Below are 21,837 nucleotides of genomic sequence, written 5' to 3'. Positions count from 1 at the left end.
GGGGGGGTTCACCGATCTTCCCCCTCCCCCAACCCCACCGTATACTGATGTCCCACTGTGAGCTATGCTTACCTTATTAATCTAGTCAATTTCATCCATAGTGCCCCCTTCAGGGCCCTGCCATTGTTTCACTGGTGCTGCACGTTGTTGCACCTTAGTGTAGATCTTGAGTGCCTTCTGAGGGATCTAGAAAAATCTTTGAGATCCCATTCATGGTAACTTGCAGTCTTACAGGATAAGGCATAGCAATGCAACCGAGCGTGATTCCCTGAAATGTACCAACTAATGTTACCCAACTTCATGAATTTAAGATTACGCAGGCAATGAAACAATATGATTGAATTGCTGCTAATGGGATTTTAGGTCCCACAAGCATGACAACTGAAATCAATAAATAAAATGGATTTAAGCTCTTTTGTACGCACAAATATCGATAAACATACAAGCACAATATGGTATTGAGTTGCTTGGATATCAACAAAAATTAATCTAATTAAAAAGAAGGGAGTGAGGATATACTAGCATGAGGAATACATACACATAGTGGAGAAGTGTGGCTCAGGGGTTAGAGGCAGCAGACCCGGAAGCTGAGATCGGTCCTGGACCAGGGTTCAATTCCCCGCCTCTGCGGGTCTTGGGCTAAAGAATTCCACGGACTCGATAATTCTCGCCCCGGTGCCTCCTCGACTCACTGGTTCACACTCTGCGACTCTGGGCAATAGCTTGCTTAATCTCCACAACGGCCCCTCGCGGCGGGATGCCTGACTTTCACCTTGTGGATACCCTGCTATCTCACAGGGGAATACCAGGAAGGGTTCCCTAAGCAAGCGCCGGGAAACCCACTGCGGGTAGCTGTGCGCTTTATAAGCTCAACTACATTTACATTGAGTCCCCTCTGGCAAACTAATTGTAAGAAAGTGGCTCTGTATATACTGCACCAAAGTAAGGTACAGTGTCCACAGTCCCCAGAGGTTTTGCAGAGGTTAAAGTTAGATATAACCTTACTCTCTAAAGTGGTAGCTTGGTCGAGCAGTGAGGCAGTATCAGAGGACAGTGTAAAGCATTTGTTGTAGACACTCAGTCAGCAAATGGTCTCATACACTCAAGAACTGAACTCTAGGCCAATTGTTTTGTATATAACAATATATTGTTGTTTTATTTTAGAACCACAAATTGGTAAAAAGAAAATACTTTCTTAGAGTGAGATGCTACAGTTGAATACTTTCGATGAGCAATAGACTTTTAAATGCAATAGTTACAGTTGTTGCAATATGCAACATAATTTCAACACAATAACATTGAGCTCAATGGGAAGTTTGAAAGTTGAAAGAAATTGTTTTTGTTACACAAGCGATTTTTATGGAATATTTGTATGTTTTGAAAATCGACACTTCGAAGAAATTTTGGTAAAAACCAAGTAATGTTATCCTATGGAGGAAAATATGATTAGCGGTAAATCACAGTTGTAATTACTTTTCTGGGTCAGTGCTGGGCCCAAAGATCCAGCACTGGGATCTCTTCTAGTAAAAGCTGAGTAATTCCGTTTTCGTTGTTCAGCTGATTTTTAGTGAATATTTTAAAGTTTCAAAACTCGACACTTTGAAACGAGTCAATGTTACCCTATAGAGAAAATGTAGGTTAACAGCTTTCAGGTAAGTACTCAACTGGCAGAGTTAAGGTTCTGGGGTTAGACTCAGGGGTCTCCCAGGTTCAGGTAGGTACAGTAGTTACATCCTCAGCGGCACATGGGCAGCCGGGTGCAGAGAGAGTAGGCCCAATGTTAGCCTACGGCGGGGAGGGTGCCTTTGGTTGGTGGCTGCTAGCAGGCAGGCCACGCGGCTGTGGGAGCTGGGCTCCTGGTCACTCATGCAGGTCAAGTGGGGAAGTGAAAAAGAATAGTTTTTGCACTTCCAGTGGCACTCTGGCGCCCAATGGTTTTCAATGGGAAAGCTACAAAACGAACAAAGGCTGCAAGCTTGGGACAGACATTCTTCAGGTATGACCACCACTTCGCGAGGTAAGTTGGGAAGCTGTAGTTTGGGTAGACACCAAGGAGTTGGGCACAGGGGGCCGTGGGGCGCCGGGTGCAGGGGTGTCTTTTGGTGTCGAGAAATCTTAACCTCAGCTGGTCGCGGTTGGAGGGGTCCCTGGTTGTGAGGCTGCAGGCGTCGTCAGGAGCGTCGAAGAGGGTCCTTGGGTGCTGGATTCGTGGTAACAGTCACCTGGGGCCGTCCTCATGGTCTTAGTTCACTCAGGCACAGGCCGGGCTCGGCGGGTGCAGAGTGTGCTGGATTCGCGGTTCTTGGCTGGCACCAGAGATTGTTGCTGTTTGAGCAGAAACACTGCTCGTGGGAGTCCCAGCCTTTGGATGAGCAAGGCAGTCAGGACCTCTGGGGTTTTCGAGGTTGCTGACCATAGGAGATGCCGGGATTTAGCAGGAGCAGTTTCAAGGATATACAGTCCAGTAGGGCTGGGGCCAAGTCAGTTGGTGTCATCCTCTTGTTAGCAGCTGCACGGCAGGTCTTCTTTCTTCTTGTTCTTCTTCTTGTTTCGGAATCGGGATCTGAGGAAGGAAGTTTCAGGGTGCCCCTAAATTCTACATTTAGGGGCGTTACAGGTAGGGGAAGGTCAGGGACCTATGGGTCCCTTTCCTAGGGTGAGTACACCCCCTATCCTGCCACTCTCCAGTAGGAGGGGGCAGGAGCCTAGTCCTGATTGGGTAGGGCTCCCCATCCTCAAGATTGGGGCAGCCCAAGTTGTGCTTCACCTCGCCTCCCCCACCTGAGGGGTGGGGTTGGCAGAGGCTGGCACACCCCCCTTCCTCACTTTGGTTCTACCACCAGTCTTCCTGCCAGAGTGGGGGCCAGAACCGGTGGGGACCAGTTGCTGAGTACAGCAAGTGGTCTGGAGAGGCTCACAAAGGTGGCATGCCTTTGAAGCTTCCCCTGTCCATCCTGGGGGAGGAGGCCTAGCACTTCACCCCAGGATGTGCATTGTTGCAGGCCCACGAGAGCGGATGGCTCTCTACCCAGGGGTCCAGCAACATGTCTGCTGGGTGGCAGCCTAGGCAGCCTCTGCCCTCTGTCGTGCATTTTACATTAAATCCCACACTGGCATCAGCGTGGGTGTAATGTGCTGAGAAGTTTGATACCAAACTTCTCAGTCTTCAGTGTTGCCATCATGGTGCTGCGGAGTTTGTCATGACAATCTCCCAGCGCCATATACTCCTAATGGCAGCACTCCACTACAGTAGGGGTACAGGGCTCATGCACCTGTACCCACACCAATGGCATAGGGCACCCAGATGAGGGATGACTGAGGTATGCCAGGGCAGGGTTTTGTGGGCATGGCACACAGGAATGTCTGCCATGTCGACTCTTTGTTTTGTTCTGCACCACGACACTCAGCCTGCGAAGGCAGTGTTTGTGTGTCAGGGTACAGGGCCTCTAAGGGTGGCACAATTAGTGCTGCAGCCCTTAGGGGCCTTATCTAGTCACAGTGCCCTGGGTACCTGTGGTACCATTTACCAGGGGCTGACGTGTGGCCAGAGATGCCAATTGGGTTTTGGGGGAAGAACACAGGCCCTGGGAGCCTGATTGGCAGGGATCCAGGGCACATCAAGTGAAAGTGCATCAGAAATACCGCAATAAAAAGGGGGGGGGGGTACTGCAACAGAAACCCACTTTCTCACACTAATCAAACCCAAAGAGGAGGTATCCTCCTAGGCTGGAGTGTGGGGGTGTATGGGGGTGCACTTTGTTGTGCATTTTGTAAAATTATGTTTATATTTTTGGACAATGCTTTTATTACCTGATCTTGTGTGGTGCAAAGGGAAACATAAGTGTGATAATAAAATGGGCCATTCAAGATTGTTTGAAGAAAGAGGGACTCCTTTCAGTAGGCATAGTACCATCCTATACAGAATATAATTTATGTGAAAAGGGGGCAGCTGGGAGAAAAGCACATTAAGGGAAAAGGCTCTGCCTGTCTGCATCGCGCTGATCGGGACCACAAGCTCCAGTGTCCTTGGGGCCAAGGAGTCCCTTGCTATCTGGATGCACGGGAGTCTGTGCTTCCAGACTCTAACCTCAGCTCTGGAAAGAGTGAGCTCTATGATAGGATCTCGGGTCTGGGAGTCTGTACTTCTAAACTCTAACCTCAGCTCTGGAAGGAGTGAGATCTGCGATAGGATCTTGGGTCTTGGAGTCTGTGCTTCTATTATTATTATTATTTATTGTTATTAAGAAGTTTTATACAGCGCTGGCCAGACCAGAGGGTATCGGAGCACTTTACAACATATTCAATGCAAAAGTCACATAAAATAGGCATAGGTAAATGTAAATGTTCGAAAGACCCGGTGTGATGTCCGTCGTTGAGGTATGGTAGTTCTGAGATAGCCTTGCTGAGTGCACAGTGTTCTGGGCTAAAACTCCTTCCAGGAGGAGGGAACTAGGAGTGGGTCGGGGAGCGGGGATGATGTAGGAAGTGGTGGAACATTGTCAAGGGGCTGTAAAGTGCTGGAAGAGGTAGGTTACGGTGGAACATTGTCAAGTGGCTGTGGAGTGCAGGCCTGTGCGTTTTGGTGGCGGTTCTCGGTTCGGGAAGGCATGGTTGAGGTAGCGGTCTTTTATGAGTCTTTTGAATTTTTTAAAGGAAGGGATAGTCCTGATATCGGCTGGGATGGAGTTCCAAATTTTAGGTTTGTTTCCAGCTAAGGATCGTGCAGCGGTTTTTTGCTTGCGTGTTTCATAGGGATGAGTAAGTGGGGGGTTTGGAGCTCCTGAGGTTTCTTGTCTGGCCGGCTTCCTTGAGGTTAGAGGCCAGGTATTCTGGTTTCCCTGTGTGCAGGGCTTTGAGCGTGAGGCAGGCAGTTCTAAAGCTAGCAAGCATTTTGACTGGGAGCCATTTTAGTTCTGTGAATGCGGGAAATAGGTGGTCATATTTCTAAACAACGGTGACCATTCTGGCAGCTGCATTAAGAATTGTTCTGAGGGGCGCTAGGTGGGATCGAGCTGTACCAGTGAGGACTGCATTCCCATAGTCAAGTCTAGATAGCACCAGTGATTGGGTGGCTCAGCTTTCCCATGATTCTTCCAGTGCCAGCTAGGTGGAAGTTTCGGTGCAGGTCCGGGACTGTCGGGACTCTCGCGGGTCCAAAGTGGGGTGCCCTTGGATCGAGTGAGGTCTGCTAGCCGCCGATCACCTTCGAGGCATCAGTTTCAATCCTGGAGATGATGGGGTGCATATCCTCATATCTTCATTTCTGATGATGATGGGAGCTTGATTCAGGCTTGTCCGACTTGGGGTCTTATTCCGGTGAGTCCTCGTTCTTGCGGTGAGGAGATGGGGGCAGCATGGATTCTCACTGCAGCAGTGATCCCAGTGCTCTCTTCTCGCGGCCATCTTAGTTACCATTCTAGACTCTAACCTCAGCTCTGGAAAGGGTAAGCTCTGATAGGATCTGCAGGGCTGGGAGGCTGTACTTCTAGAGTCTAACATCAGCTCTAGAAACTATGTTATAGGATCTTAGGTCTGGGAGTCTCTGCTTCTAGACTATAACCGCAGCTCTGGAAAGAGTGAGATCTATGATAGGATCACGGGCCTGGGAGTCGCTGCTTCTAGAGTCTAACCCCGGCTCTGGAAAGAGTGAGGTCTGTGATAGGATCTCGGGTCTGGGAGTCTCTGCTTCTAGACTCTAACCTCAGCTCTGGAAAGAGTGAGATCTATGAGAGGATGTCAGGTCTGGGAGTCTGCACCTCTAAGCTCAGCACTGGAAATAGTGAAATCTGCTATAGTATCTCAGCTCTGGGAGTCTGTGCCATAGACTCTATCCCCAGTTCTAGAGAGGATGTGATAGGATCTCAGGTCTGAGACTCTGTGCTTCTAGCCTCTAATGCCAGCTCTGGAAAGAGTGATATTTGTGATAGGACCTCAGGACTGGGAGTCTCTGCTTCTAGAGTCTAACCCCAGCTCTGGAAGGAGTGAGATATGTGACAGGATCCTAGTCCTAAGAGAATGATGTCCACTATCACAGTCAGCATAAGAAATGGGCAACCTTTGCGCTGCCCCTATTCCCAGATCTACCAGTTGTTTTTAGAAAGAGACTGAGACCCACTTTCTTCTATGTGTCAATTTATCTAACTTCAACAGGTTGATATGCATTACCAACTACCCTTCAAGGGGTCTGCAGAGCATTCAGAGGTGGCTTCACCCACAGTTGTAATCTACCCAGAGTGGAGTAGGCTACAATTATTTGTGGAAGGAACACGTTATTTAGAAGAATCATGTATGACTTTTCTAGCTAGTTCACATTTTAATTTATCCGATAAAGATATCACCCTCAACGTTTTCATTCATTGCTTGCATTGCACTGTGTGGGGGCAGTGAGAAAGTACCACTCCTTCCTCTCTCCCTTAGGAATGATCAGTCAAAAGATCGAACGGAAACTATCCATTCCTAATGTAAATCTTTATACTTCATTCAAATCTGCAAGACTCCTATCCGGTATCTTCCAAGATCAAACCATCTTCAGATGGCAGGCACTCGGAATTCAAACTATAGGGGACTTAGTCGGGGCCGGTCAAGTACTTTCCTATATGTGTGACCGTCCTGACTCGATCTAAGGCGGTCGCTCCCTGCTCCACTACCGGTGTCCTGGTGCTTGACTGCACTGTGGTATCGTAGCGCTTTGCTGCTTCTCTGCTAACTTCACCACCTATTAGCATCTATTGCATTCTTTTGCCTGTTTACATTGTTATTTCTGTAATGCTAGTACATTTATTTACCTGCTTGACTGTAATTGCCATAACGCTGTGAGCGCATAGCCCACATCGCGCGCACTGCGTGTTTGTAACTCTGGGACTTCGTGGCGCTTTCTGGGAAGGCTGCATTTGCCTGCAATATTGTTGCCTGTGCCCCAATCTCGCCCTGCCTCGATCCTAGTCTGCTACCATTTTGTTTGTTGCCTCCCAGACCGCCTCTCCACCCGCTCCCGCCTCCCTGCTGACCCTCCCTCCCACTGGAAGTTAGGGGCTGACCTCTCCGATCTTAAGCTGTGACCGTCCTGACTCGATCTAAGGCGGTCACTCCCTGCTCCACTACCGGTGTCCTGGCGCTTGACTGCACTGTGGTATCGTAGCGCTTTGCTGCTTCTCTGCTAACTTCACCACCTATTAGCATCTATTGCATTCTTTTGCCTGTTTACATTGTAATTTCTGTAACGCTAGTACATTTATTTACCTGCTTGACTGTAATTGCCATAACGCTGTGAGCGCATAGCCCACATCGCGCGCACTGTGTGTTTGTAACTGTGGGACTTCGTGGCGCTTTCTGGGAAGGCTGCATTAGCCGGCAATATTGTTGCCTGTGCCCCAATCTCGCCCTGCCTCGATCCTAGTCTGCTGCCATTTTGTTTGTTTGTTTGCTGCCTCCCAGCCTGCCTCTCCACCCGCTCCCGCCTCCCTGCTGACCCTCCCTCGCCCCTCCCCCCTCCACTATCCATATATGACAGATGCCTTTCCGCGGTTGCGCCCCATGCACGCCGAAGGTACGCCAAAGGTAAGCCCGTCTACGCCCCTCCGCGCCTGGACCGCGCCCAGCGCCAGACCCCCTGGTCCTCGCAAAACCCACGCCTCCCGCACTACGTACGATGCGGCTGCCCTCATTACCCTTAACCCTGGTCGCAAACCACTATGCTGCAAGGCTGTCCCTGGACACACCCATGGACCCTTCACCTGCCACTCCTGCAAATTCACCTGCGTCAGGACCCAGACCAAATCCACGAACTCCAAACACAGCTCCGACCCTACCCACCTGAAGTGCATCCTGCTGAACACCCGCTCGATCCACAAACACGCCACTGAACTCTGGGACTTACTCGACACCACATCACCAGACGTTGCCTTCCTCACAGAAACCTGGATGAACGCCTCCTCAGCACCCGACATCGCCATAGCTATCCCGGACGCTTACAAGATCATCCGAAAAGACCGCACCAACCACACAGGGGAAGGCATCGCCATCGTCCATAAGATCCCCATCCGTATCACGACCAGCTCCGACGATAACCTCGCTACCGCCGAACACCTTCACTTCCAGATCCACACCGACCCCAGGACCACACTTAGAGGCACCCTCATCTACAGACCACCAGGAACCCGCACACAATTCAGCGAAGACATCACAGACTTCATCAGCCCACATGCCCTCACCTCCGAGAACTACATCCTAATGGGAGACCTCAACTTCCACCTGGACAAGAAAAACGACAGCAACACATCCACCCTTCTGGACAACCTGGCCAACCTCGGACTCAAACAACTTGTTGACATCCCCACCCACTTGGGCGGACACACGCTCGACCCTATCTTCACCTCCAGCAAACACATCTCCTTCGACCACACCACAGCTCTACATTGGACGGACCACAGCTGCGTCCACTTCAGCTACAAACAGACCACGACCCACAACCCCCCACAACCTATTCCTCGAAGAAAATGGAACAAAATCACCACCGACCAACTCCTCACATCGCTTAACCAAAACCCTCCTACCATATTTTCGGACCCAAACCAAGCTGCCACCAAACTCACACAATGGATCACCCACAGCGCTGACGAATTAGCACCCTTGAAAAACCATCAAATCAAACAAGGTAGCAAAAAGGCCCCCTGGTTCAACGATGACCTTAAGAAATCCAAGAAGTTATGTCGCACCCTCGAGAAAACCTGGAGAAAAAACCCAATCACTGACAACCTGGCCACCTTCAAGGAAGCCACCCGCAAACACCTCCAATTGATCCGTTCCACCAAAAAATCAGCATTTAAGGATTTAAGGAACTATTCAACATCGTCAAAGAATTTACCAACCCCACCGCCGGCACCAACGACATCACTCCCTCCCAAGACCTCTGCGACTCCTTATCCTCCTTCTTCCACAACAAAATCGCCGACATACATAACAGCTTTGAAAACCAGTCCGAAGAACAGTCCACTCCACCCACCTCCGAACAAAAACTGCACCCTAACAACCTTTGCGCCTGGAACCCAGTTACTACTGAAGACACCATCCGCCTGATGAACTCCATCCACTCAGGTTCGCCAACCGACCCATGTCCCCCACCACATCTTCAACAAAGCAGACTCCATCATCGCACTCCATCTCCGCGATGTCATCAACTGTTCCTTCAATTCCGCCACCTTCCCGGAAAGCTGGAAACACGCTGAACTCAGTGCCCTTCTGAAGAAACCCACAGCAGACCCCACTGAACTTAAGAACTACCGCCCCATCTCGCTCCTCCCATTCCCCGCCAAAGTCATCGAAAAAGCCGTCAACAGCCAGCTCGCCGCCTTCCTCGAATCCAACAAATCCCTCGACCCTTCACAGTCCGGCTTCCGAGCCAAACATAGCACCGAAACCGCCCTCATCGCAGCAACTGACGACATTAGAACACTACTGGACAACGGAGAAACAGCTGCCCTCATCCTACTTGACCTCTCCGCCGCCTTCGACACAGTCTGTCATAGCACCCTCATACATCACCTCAGCAACGTCGGAATACAAGGAAAAGCTTTGGACTGGATCATCTCGTTCCTCGCCGGAAGAACCCAAAGAGTCCGCCTCCCCCCATTCAAATCAGAGGCTACCGAAGTCATCTGCGGCGTACCACAAGGATCATCACTCAGTCCCACCCTCTTCAACGTTTACATGGGTCCACTCGCATCCATCGCGCGACAACACAACCTCAACATCATCTCCTACGCAGACGACACCCAGCTGATCCTCTCCCTCACCAAAGACCCTAACACCGCCAAAACCAACTTACACAAAGGAATGAAAGAAGTAGCCGAATGGATGAAGAACAGCCGTTTAAAACTAAACTCAGACAAAACAGAAGTCCTCATCTTAGGATCATCCCCCTCTGCCTGGGACGACTCATGGTGGCCACCGGCCCTGGGTACAGCACCCATACCCACAGATCACGCACGTAACCTGGGATTCATCCTAGACTCCTCCCTCTCGATGACAAGACAAGTCAACGCCGTCTCATCTTCATGCTTCAACATCCTACGCATGCTCAAAAAAATCTTCCGTTGGATCCCCACCGAAACAAGAAAGACAGTCACCCACGCACTGGTCACTAGCCGACTCGATTACGGAAATACCCTTTACGCCGGAACCACAGCCAAACTACAGAAAAAACTCCAACGCATCCAAAACGCCTCAGCCAGACTCATACTGGACATACCCCGTCAAGCTCACATTTCCGGTCACCTGAAAGACCTCCACTGGCTCCCCGTCAACAAGAGAATAACGTTCCGTCTCCTCACCCACGCACACAAAGCCCTCTACGACCTAGGACCCGAATGCCTCAACACACGACTGTCCTTCTACACACCCACCTGCCAACTACGATCATCCAATCAAGCCCTCGCCGCAATTCCGCGCATCCATAGATCCACCATGGGGGGAAGATCCTTCTCCTACTTAGCGGCCAAAACCTGGAACTCTCCCCCACTCACCTCCACCTCACACAGAACCACCTCTCCTTCAGAAGGCATCTAAAAACCTGGCTATTCGATAAGTAATACACCCACCCTCCCTCAAGCGCCTTGAGACCCTCTGGGTGAGTAGTGCGCTATACAAATATTTGAACTTGAACTATTTGAACTATATGTCTCTCAGGGATAAATTTCAGCTGATTATTCATGATTTTTTTTTAAATACTTACAGCTTAGAAGCTATATACTTAAACATCTTAGGGTATCTCCCTCCATGCTTGATAATTATCACATTTTTGAGCTGATTCAGAAAAAGGCAAAAATAGGGACCATTTATGAATATCTGTTATCCAGCGTCCCGGAATATCTTGAGATGTTAAATCTTAAATGGGAAGGTAAACTAGGCAAGACCGGTGTTGATGTGAGGCCAGCATTAGAATTAGCCAGCAAGGTCTTAGTTTCTGGAAGCCTCCAAATGCAAAGTTACATGGCGGTATTCGATCTATACTACACACCTGCAAAAATAGCGAAATGGGGCTGTAGTAAGGGAGATCATTGCGCAAGGTGTGGTATGCATGCAGCAGAATCAATACATATGTTCTATTCTTGCCCGAGTCTTCGCGACTTTCTATCTGAGGTTGAGCGATTTATTAATTCTACGCTCCATGTTCCGTGTTTATTGTCCCCAGAGATGGTGGTAATGGGGGTTGAAGACTCAGCAGTGTCTAGAACTTTGTGGTTTACGTCTGCATTTCTGTTCATCGCCATGTCAATGATTCGTCTCTGCATTACATCGCAATGGCTTAGTCCGGAAGCTCCAACATTTATTAATTGGAGAGCAAGGTTGCTGGCTTTTTATGAATTAGAATCTTCTGTATTTCCCTTAAAGGGTAGGCGAAGGCGGAAGTTAGCCTGTAAGATCTGGCCTCCGGTGGAGGCATGGTTAAAGTAACACCCTGGATGATTTCTTTTTTATCTGTTTTTTCTATGTATAATCTGGAAATTCGTACAGTGCTGTTGTTTCACGAACTATTCTTTAATTTTTTTGTTTCTCCATTGTGTATGAAATTTGTTGTTTGCATACGTTTTTGTTGCCACAACCATATTGTCTGATTTACAAAAAATAAAACTAATAAAAATAAATAAATAAAAAAAAGGAATGATCAGTCTGAAAGTGTTGTGATCTTTGGAGGAGTTGATTCCTCATACTACTTTGGGAACCTCTACTGGGTGCTCCTCTCGGCTGAGGGATACTGGCAGATCACTGTGGACAGGGATGTATAACCCTCCGAGAGGTACTGATGCAAGCAAAAGCAAGAGAGCGACAGGCAGACAAGTCACATATCTACAGGAAAGTGTACTTTAATCCTATTGTTGTATGTGTCCTAAAATAACAAAAATATGTGATTGAGCTAATAATGGATCTATGAGAATTGTCCACTGCCTTGCTAATCTTCTCATCCTTACTAAGAAGAGATTGTCTCATCTTGAAAAGATTGTTAAAGTTCATTGTTATTGTTCATAGTTTGATGATTCCTTATTCAAACCTACAAGGATGTTACTTATACGTGGTTACAATCCTGGTATGAATGAAACCCCATAATTCTTCTAATTGTACACTAAAGACAAAAGGGCCCGATTCACAACGGTAAACTTACACTTTTGTGTAACTTTACTACTTTTTGGTATTCACAAAGGTAAACTTAGACCAAAAGTCCAACTTCACACTTTTCGGTATTCACAAAGATAAGTTACTACTAGTAAAGTTAGACTTTTAGTCTAAGTTTACCTTTGTGAATATCGAAAAGTAGTAAACTTACACTAAAGTGTAAGTTTACCTTTGTGAATCGGGTCCAGTTATCTTGAATGTATCCATCTCTTTTATTAAACAAAGTATTTTATCTGTGCTTTTATCATTAGCTTTCCTAAAATCTTCTTGTCGATGCTAATGTTGTTACTTCAACAAATGTTTCTTTTGAGCATTTTCTTATCTTCACTTCCATTACTGATTTAATGGTCTTTATTTAATGTGCCTCTCAAACGCTCTTTTTTGCCTCAAAACTGATAGGTATTGCAGTTACCAATGAGAGAAGGGACCTATCTATTTGTAAATAGTATTGTTAGTTCAACCATAAGATGCCCCATCTATGATTGACATCTGATGCCCACAACAGTGCTGGATAAGAGAGGACATTCTTCATGACTTGCTGAGTCTGCCTCTTCTCTCAGCTCCTCCATGAATGGACAAGTGATTGCTTGCAGTGGAGGGTGCCAAGCCATTGTGGATACCGGGACCTCAAGGCTTGAGGACCCTCCCACCCCCATGGCTGACTTTCAGTACTACATTGGGGCCAGCCAGGACTCCAGCGTAGATGTGTGGTCTTTCAAACTACAGGTCAGATCACCAAACCTCTCCCTTTCTTAAACCGAATGTGACAAATGTTTCGAGGGTTAACATCTCACTGTACGTGTGCAACATGACTTGCCCATTATAAATATATTCAGGCAGGAGTTACTAAGAATAGTATATCCTTTATTTATGAGCATTAACTTTGCTGTGGTGTATACCAGATTTAAAGTACCTACCACACGTACTCCCTGCTCCCAACTTAAGTTACATTTGAGGTAGTTATCTGCCCTTCGCTCGCCCCATGCCTCACTTCTGTATCGCATGAGCAAAGTCCCTGTGAACCGCCAGTTGTGCAGGGGGGACACATGGAGATTATTGGAATAGGTATCAGTATGAGAAGGAAATTAGACATTACTTTGACCTAACAGTGTTCATGCTAACATTCTTCTTTCCATAGTACATTGCTAACTGCAGTTCCGTCAGCCACATGCTGACGGTCGTCTGTGCCATGAACAGAATGGCCTACTCGCTGCCTCCGAGCGCCCACACCAGCCAGCTATGACCCGAATTCATACATGCATTTTGGGACAGGGACGTGGGAGATTTAAAGGAAAAAATCGGGAGAATGAGAATTCCCTGTTGACTTCTATTGTAGAAAATGCACTTTAAGGCGGGAGACAGCTCAAATAAAACCATTTTTGGCTTGAAAAATCGGTAGTCTCCCGCCTGAATCGGGTCTATTGGCAAGTATGCGAATTCTCATCCACCCCCCCCCCCCCGCACCCCCAGCTTTTGTCACATTTATACCCTTCTCTTGTGAAGGAGCCTGTGTGTGTGTTTTAATGCTAGGAGCTGAAACGTTTCCCGATACTCCATCACAGAGGCCCTTTCTTCGTGATAACCGCTGCTGATCCGAGGCCACTTTACAACAGGGCCCCTCCATCTCTGGGAGACTCCATTGTACCGGAAGCCGTGGTGGCACGCGGCGGCGCCTGCTCACGGCGCAGGCGCGCGCTGCATGGGCTCTGATTGGCCGGACGGGCGTGACCTCCGGAAACACTGGAGTACTTCCGGGGGACGCGGCCCAGGAGACGGTCGGGCCCGCCCCATATAACCCCGCTCGCTGGACGGGCGGGCCTGTTTACTTCCGGTGGTCGCGCGGCTCTGTTTACTTCCGGTGGCCGCGCGGCTCTACAGAGACTCCCCTGGGCTCCCTCTTGTTTCTGGTCCTTGTTCCAGGCCCTGCCCTCGCCGGCCTCGGCCCTCAGCAGCTCGGCTGTGCGGGGCCCTCGAGTTCGTGGCCGGGAGCAGCTCGGTCCGAGGTGTGCGTCGCTCGGTGGGGGCCGCGGAGGTAAGGGGCTGCTTGTGGGGGCTTCCCTCCCCTCTGGCCCCGGTGTTTGTCCTGCGGCGGGGGGTCCCCTCTCTCGACCCCTGTGGCTAGGACGCCGGCAGTGTCCTGCTCCGGGGGTCTCCATCCATAGGAGTGCAAAGAAGGGCCGCAAGCGCTCTCGCTTTGAGCTGGGTCTGGAGGCGATGGACGAGAGCTTGGAGCTGCTGTGCCAGCGGGCCTCGCAAGGGGAGGAAGCTCCAGGGCCAGTGGTGCCCGTGGAGAGGCCACGGAGGGCAAAGAAGCGAGCGCGCAGACCGGCAGCCACCGAGGAGGGTTCAAGGGCAGAGACCGCTGCGGGCTCCCCGCCTGAGAGCGGTGTGGACGATGGCCGGGCACAGGGGGCCCTTCCTCCCGTGCAGAATGGCGACCCTTGTATGGCAGGCTGCGTCATGTCCGCAGAGCAGCCAGACTTTGTCACAAAGTTAGCCAATGCCTTACCGTGGCTTTTTAAGCTGGGGGTGTTGTCTGAGCATGTGATTCGGGGAGCTTTGGCCGGTATAGCTGAAGGGGACTATGTGGAAATGGCCAGGAGACTTGTGGCCCATGTTGAGTGCACGGGAAGGAAGCCGTTGCCTGGGCCAGGGCCACAAGAGTCAGAGAGGGGAAGCACCCTGAGCTCAGCCAGTGTTCAGCAAGTAGTTCCGGCACTAGCGGGGGCAGCACCCCCTCAGGATACGGCACCAATAGGTACAGTGGTGCCCTTGCCAAGCATCGACTTGGGGTATGCGAAGTCCGGTTTTACTAGGCATATACCAATGGAAATAAAAGAGAAAATTTGGAAGGATTCTTACATTAATATGTTTGATCTGATTTCGGACAGACCAGAGTGGAAGCAGAGTGAGGAATGCGATTGCTGTTGGGAGGTTGGCCCTTGTCCAAACCAGAGGGTGGAGGAGACTCTATTGAATTGGATAAAGTGTTTCTCGGTCTTCCTCGCAATCATGGCAGAGCGTTTCCCCTCCTTGTGGGGGCAGTTGTTATGCTACCAGTATAGGATTGTGACCACTGAACAACATCATGGAGGCACGGCCTGGTGTGATTATGACAAGGAATTTAGAAGGATTAAAGCAAACATGCCCAGTCTAGCATGGAATCAGATTCATGAGTACTCCTATTTCGATATTATAACTAGACCAAGGCTGGATGTTGTCCCCAGTGAGCCGTTTCGGTCAGGGACTGGAGGAAATGGTAGTCCAGGAGGCAGGCCAAAGAAAGGGTATTGCTGGGACTTCAATAGGAGATTCTGCTCCAGACCCCCAGGAGTGTGTAAGTTCAAACACTGCTGTTCCTTTTGTGGTCTTTATTCCCACCCAGAGTCCAAATGTTTTAAAAAGTCGAGACAATATCCCGGAGTAGCCTTCCTGAAAGCACCCTTCTGGTAAAAGCCCCTTCCCCGGTTGTCTGGCCTTCATCCTCTGTCTACACGGGAGCGAGAAGTGCTACAGAAATGTGGGTGTGAGGCCGCTCGTATGTGAGTCAGGCCAGTCTGTTTATTTAGCCAGAGGCTGTTGAGTGCGTGGAATGGTAGTACAATTGAGGCTGACATTCTGTGGTCCTGGATTACGCTTGGCTGGTTGAGGAACAGACATTTGTCCCAGCCTTGAACAGACACTTGACCCTGTGGTTACCCTCTCAGGGCTCATAATATTGTACCTGGGCAGCAACGGTCTGGCCGGAAAAACTTATTTGAGCACATTATTTTAGAGGTTGGATGGCTTTCAGAATGGTTCTTTGCAACTGTAATTGTATGGCTCCCAGGTTAAACTGGCATGGTGAGCCCTTACTGACTAGGTTATGAGGGGGAATAACACGGTTGGTAAGCTGTTCAGGTCTTCTTGGTTGTCAACCGTTCCACCACATGGGTGCATCAAGAGAACAATTTTCTTGCATGGAGAAGTTTTATCCAAGGAAGAGAATGCAATCCTTGTCTTATCTACTGTCATGGTTGGTACATTGTCCTTGTCGGGTGGGGGGCCCAGATAGTAGGTGGTAGGCCTGTCTGTGGTGGGTGAGGTCATGGGTGTTCCTCACTCTGAATGTTTTTTGTTTTTTTCTTTTGGTTGCACAGGAATAAAAACTTAGTTTGATAGGTAACTCCCATGTACTAGTGGCTTTGTTAAGGCTAGTTCTCAACTATGTAATTAAGAACTGAGCAATGTTTTTGAGATAATGTTTGTGTATATGCTGGAATACAGCCAGGGGGTCTTTTTTCATTTGAGCGGTTGGTTAAGGGGCTTTTGTGTTTTGAGGGACATCAGCGACTTCCTGTCATATTACAGGGGCTCTCGCTTGGGGGAGCTGCCCATTATGGTGGGCAGCCTGGGGCGCTGTTAGTGATGCAGGTGCACTGTGGGCTTTCAGGGCAGTCAGACTGGCTGGGTGCAACCTCCGGAGGCACTAAAGTGCTTCTAGGAGTCGCAACCCAGATAAAGGATTTTTTGAGTTGGCGCATGCAGGCCTCTTTGCTTCTCGCTCAAGTCACCAGACTCGCCTGGATCTTTTCAGGCCCTAGTTTTGCTTTTTCGTCTGGCATCCCCAGAGCAAGGAGTACGGGGGGTTTGGGTGGGGGGATATTCCTGTGGCACAGGTGTTCTGAATAGGTTTTCTTTTGCAGGAACCACCATTGGTTTGCATGGTTATCTTATTGTCTGGTGCTGGTATGTTCTATTTAAGTGTTTGTCGAGTGAGGACATGATTAGTGGGGACGTTTTAGAGTCCATAGAAGGTATCCGTTAGCCCAAAGTTAACTGACATCAGGGGACCCTACAAAGGGGTGCTGGCCGCAAGTCCATGAGAGGTTTTGGGGAGGTGGGGGTGGTGTTTAACACTGGGCCCCTAAGTTGCAGCTACCTCTGCTGGTGGCATACCCTGGGCTGGGATGGCGAAGAATGTGGGGTGACCACAGTAGGTGTCCTAGGGGCAGCTGGCCCCATCTGCACATACCCTCCTGTTATGTGATGGTGGGGCCCCCCCTTAGGGGATCTATACGTTTTTATTGGATAGGGGATTCGAAGAGTAGGTGTCCTTAAGCCAGTCGTAATCTCACTTTAAATGTTTTTCTTTTTCTCTTGGTTGCACAGGAACAAATTAGTTAGCTAGGTAACGTCCATGTACCAGCAGCTCTGTTAAGGTTAAGTCTCAGCTATGTAAATAAGAATGTGATTCATTTGTTTTATTCTTACATGCAATGTTTTTTAAATGTTTCTGTAGTAATAAATGGGGTATTACTACTCATCCCAAAAAGTGAAACGGACTGGGCTTTTTTCTTTGAAGCAGTTGGTTTGGTGTGGGGAGCTTTTTTCATTGGAGCAGTTGGCTTGGTGTGGGGAGCTGTTGGGTTTCGAGGGATATTTGCGATTGCCTGTTGGGTTTTGAGGGACATAAGGCGACTGCCTTCCCTAGGAAGGGTGGACCTTTAAGCAGCCAATGGGATGAAAGAAGGGGAAGTGATTAGCCGAAATAGTTCATAAATGCATCAACGGGTAAGTGAAATGTGTTAAAAAGATATGGAGAGGGACATCAAGGCAATACTTGGCAGAGTTTGGGGTAAATAACAAAAGGGTAAACATTGCCCCTTTCGGAATCCTACATTTTCTTACAAGTGATACAACCATAACTGATGATAACGTGACAGAAGTTCAATTGGTGGATCACCTTTTTGGATAAGGCACGTCCTCCAGATATTATAGGATTTCTTTTACCACTAACGTCTAGCAAGTAAACTTCCTGATTGGGACTCGTAGAGTTGTGATTACTGTGTCTGGATGTTTGGTGTGGAAAGCATAATTGCACTTTAGTCTACAGAGAGCATTCACCTCCAAGCTAGGGCTTCACCCCACAGGTTTCAGAGAAGTGTGGGTCCCTCGTTCTGGGGTCACCAAGGAATCTGTTTTACCCAATTAACCCGATTCCCCACCCTCAACCGACTGTTCATCTTTGTAGTCGAAGACTAAAAGGCATAAACTGTCTCAAAGTTGGACAACAGACAGTTGTATCATGCCACCCACAAATATGTAATCATTGAACAGCTGTGTCTGAGACGTTCCATTGTACTTTTCTTACTCTGGTGAAGAAGAAATGTTAAGTTGTCCTCTTCTGCAGAGCAGGGTGGTTTCATAGAGCTTGGCTGTTTACTTTCTTCCTGTAACCTTGTGTAAGTCCTGTTTTCAGACTGAATTCTGTTGCCGAAGGGTGGTAGGAAATCCGATGCTTATAGGGTCTGCTGGCCATACAAGTGAGTGGCTTTGGCAACTCTGACCCTTTTTTAGGTCGGGCATTCGAGACTTATTGTTATATACTCTATTATGTACTTTGTGGGATCGAGAACAGCCCTAGGACAGGTCTGCTTCCGCTTAGGGACTTTCTTTTCTGTTCAACTGCCTCTAACTGTGTCTTTGATAGAAAATGACCCGCAGAGCTCAGTAAAATACCAGAATTGCTTTCTGCTGAGGGACTTTCTTTTTTTAAATTTCTCTGGCAACTGCCTCTATTCAACGTTCTTTTTTGAAAAATGACCAGCAGAGGCCAGTAAAATACCAGAATCACTTTATCTTTCTCTAGATTCCAGTCCATAGAAATTGCCTTCCCGAGCACCCGTAGACAATAATATTTTTTAAAATCTTGTATTTTCAGGGCTATGACCGCAGAAGGACCTGCTTTTATAGGTGAGAACTGACAACTAGGTGAGACTGGCCCAAAGGTCACAACAACACCTGGCCTCTTCGCACACTGTGGGCAGTTGACAGAGGCAGACAAAAATAAGTCTGCAGTTGCGACATTGTTGTCGCTTAGGACTGAAGGTGTTTCTAGGTCGTTGTTTGAGTCCGATTCTTCTGTTAAAAAGAAGGGAAGACAATATCCCAGGAGAGAAGTTCCCCCACAATGGAGGGAAGGGGACCTACAAGCTAACCCACCTATTCAGCCTAATTTTCAGCGTGTGTGGGTACATGTTCCATGGAAGCGATCTGAAGTTTTGGCCCTTAAGCAGACATTGCCTGATCCCCGTAAAAATCCTGCAGGGTATTACAAAGAGTTTTCACAGACTGCTGGGTCATGTATTGTTAGAAAGGCGAACCCGGGGGCGGCAGAAGGTGTCTGACTGACCACCCCTAGGTCTACCTCTCCTTCAGAGAAGGGACCGAGCGATGTCGAGAGGCCTCCGACGGGAGGGCCCTCTCCTAGAATCGTACAGCAGAGTAATCACACCACTACAAAAGTACACCACACGTGGATAGCGTTCTCAATCTTTTATCTGGCAATAAGTGTCGTTTCAATTATATACAGCAGATCCGGAGATCTAGAAAGTCTTGTGGCAAAGGGGGCAAGGTAGCGGGACAGTCTTATAGATGGTCGGTTGTAAGGAGACCCTTCGCACAGCTCTCAATCCTCGAGCGGAGGGGTACCGGAAGGTTGGGCCGCGGCAGCGCCAGCAGGCTCCCAGATGGTTCAGTGGATGTGGACCGCGGCAGCGCCAGCCGGTTCCAAGATGGGTCAGCGAGTGTGGACCGCGGCAGCGGCAGCAGGTTCCAAGATGGTTCAGCAAAGATGGGCCGCGGCAGCGCCAGCAGGCTCCAAGATGGTTACAGCGCAGATGGACCGCGGCAGCGCCAGCAGGCTCCAAGATGGTTACAGCAAAGATGGACAGCGGCAGCGCCAGCAGGCTCCAAGATGGTTACAGCCCAGATGGACCGCGGCAGCGCCAGCAGGCTCCAAGATGGTTACAGCACAGATGGACCGCGGCAGCGCCAGCAGGCTCCAAGATGGTTACAGCAAAGATGGACCGCGGCAGCGCCAGCAGGGTCCAGGGAGAACAGCAAGGTGAGTTCGTCTCGGGGTCAGCCTCGACAGCGTCAGCAGGGCTTCTCGACTCCGGGATACAACTACCTTCCTACTCCGGGGCTGGCCCAGATATAGGTCTGGAGTCCTTTGATGTCCAGACCCTCTCGCCTGGGGGTCAGAGGGGCCGGGATGATGGTGTCCAGACACCCAGCAGGGGGGTGGAGCCCGCGCCCAGGGAGGCCGGAGGCCGATCGAAACCAGGCATCCGGGGATGGTTGGAGGACCATCGAAACTCTCCTCTCCTTGTCTCTGGTTGAGTGGCCACTTTACCCCCCGGAGGTTCTTGGTGCCTCGATGGCGGGCTCGCTGGGGCTGTGGCCGTGGTGGGGCCGGGACCACGTGTCTGTGACGTGAGGGGCCCAAGATGGCGTCGGGCCTGGGATGTGGATCCAGGGTGGCACCGGACCGGTAATGCTGGGGCGGCCCGAGTGTGCCGTGTCAGTGGTTGGGGGCCGCCGGATGGCGGATCTGGTGGTTGGTAGGTCGTGCAGACGTGTGCCCGAGGCCGACCTGGGCTGGATGAAGGGCCGATGTCGTCCGGGGCCCGCCATGCGGGAGGGGTAGGACCACGCCACGATGCCGGGTCCAACACGCGTCCCCCCCCAGCTGAAGGCAGGGGAGAGTCTCCCATCTTCTTGGGGGTTCTCCTCGCCGAGGCGGAAGAATCTGGAGAGGCAGTCAGCATTGGCGTGGTCGTTGCCAGGGCGATGCTCCACGGCGAAGTTCATTCCTTGGAGGGAGATGGACCAACGTAGCAACTTCGGGTTCTCGCCCCGCATCTGCATCAACCACCGCAGGGGCCGGTGGTCGGTCTGTACTCAGAAGTGGGTGCCGAAGAGGTAGGGCCAGAGTTTCTTTAGGGCCCACACGACGGCGAAGGCCTCCCTCTCGATGGTGCTCCATCGCTGTTCCCGGGCCAGCAGGCGCCGGCTGATGAAGGCCACCGGAAGGTCGACTCCGTCAGAGTTCACTTGGGAGAGTACGGCCCCAATGCCGTGTTCCGAGGCGTCAGTTTGGACGATGAACTCTCGGTTGTAGTCAGGGGCTTGGAGCACAGGGGCGGTGCACATGGCAGTCTTTAGTGTCTCAAAGGCTACTTGGCACTCGGGGGTCCAGTGCACTTTCGGGGGAAGTCTCTTGGAGGTTAGTTCTGTGAGGGGCCCCACGATGCTCCCATAGTCCTTTATGAACCGCCGATAGTATCCAGTGAGCCCCAGGAAGGCTCGGACGGCGGTCTGGGTGACGGGGGGCTCCCAGGCCTGGATGGCGTCGATCTTGGGTTGGAGGGGAGCCACTTGGCCGCTCCCCACTTGGTGTCCCAGATAGGTCACGAACCCTTGACCGATCTGGCACTTGCTGGCTTTTATTGTTAGTCCGGCCCGTTGGAGGGCGGTTAGGACCTTCCAGAGGTGGGCCAGGTGCTCATCCCAGTGAAGGCTGTACACTGCGATGTCGTCTAGGTAGGCGGCACTGAACTCGTCTAGCCCCGCCAGCACCCTATTCACGAGTCGCTGGAAGGTGGCCGGGGCGTTTTTCATGCCGAAGGGCATAACTTTGAAATGGTAGTGGCCATCCGGGGTCGAGAAAGCGGATCGTTCCTGTGCCCCGGGCGTGAGGCCGATTTGCCAATATCCGGCCGTGAGGTCGAATGTGCTGAGGTACCTGGCGGCTTCCAGGCGATCGATCAGTTCATCCGCTCGGGGAATGGGATGGGCGTCGGTTCTGGTGACGGCATTCAGTCCCCGGTAGTCGACACAGAA

At 50.2% G+C, this 21,837-nt stretch overlaps 1 long non-coding RNA gene across 1 annotated transcript in view; it reads left to right on the top strand.

The window, feature by feature from the left end:
* LOC144818438 (uncharacterized) overlaps positions 1–17,488 on the top strand; it is a 170,902-nt gene extending 153,414 nt beyond the window's left edge. Inside the window, exon 2 of the long non-coding RNA XR_013607106.1 lies at positions 16,745–17,488. This is a non-coding gene — a long non-coding RNA (uncharacterized LOC144818438). The remainder of the gene's footprint in view (positions 1–16,744) is intronic.
* The last annotated feature ends 4,349 nt before the right edge of the window (positions 17,489–21,837 follow it).

This window comes from Lissotriton helveticus, chromosome 1_1 (genome assembly GCF_964261635.1).
Source record: "Lissotriton helveticus chromosome 1_1, aLisHel1.1, whole genome shotgun sequence".
Classification (NCBI taxonomy): domain Eukaryota; kingdom Metazoa; phylum Chordata; class Amphibia; order Caudata; family Salamandridae; genus Lissotriton; species Lissotriton helveticus.
This window is presented reverse-complemented; position numbering and strand designations above follow the sequence as displayed.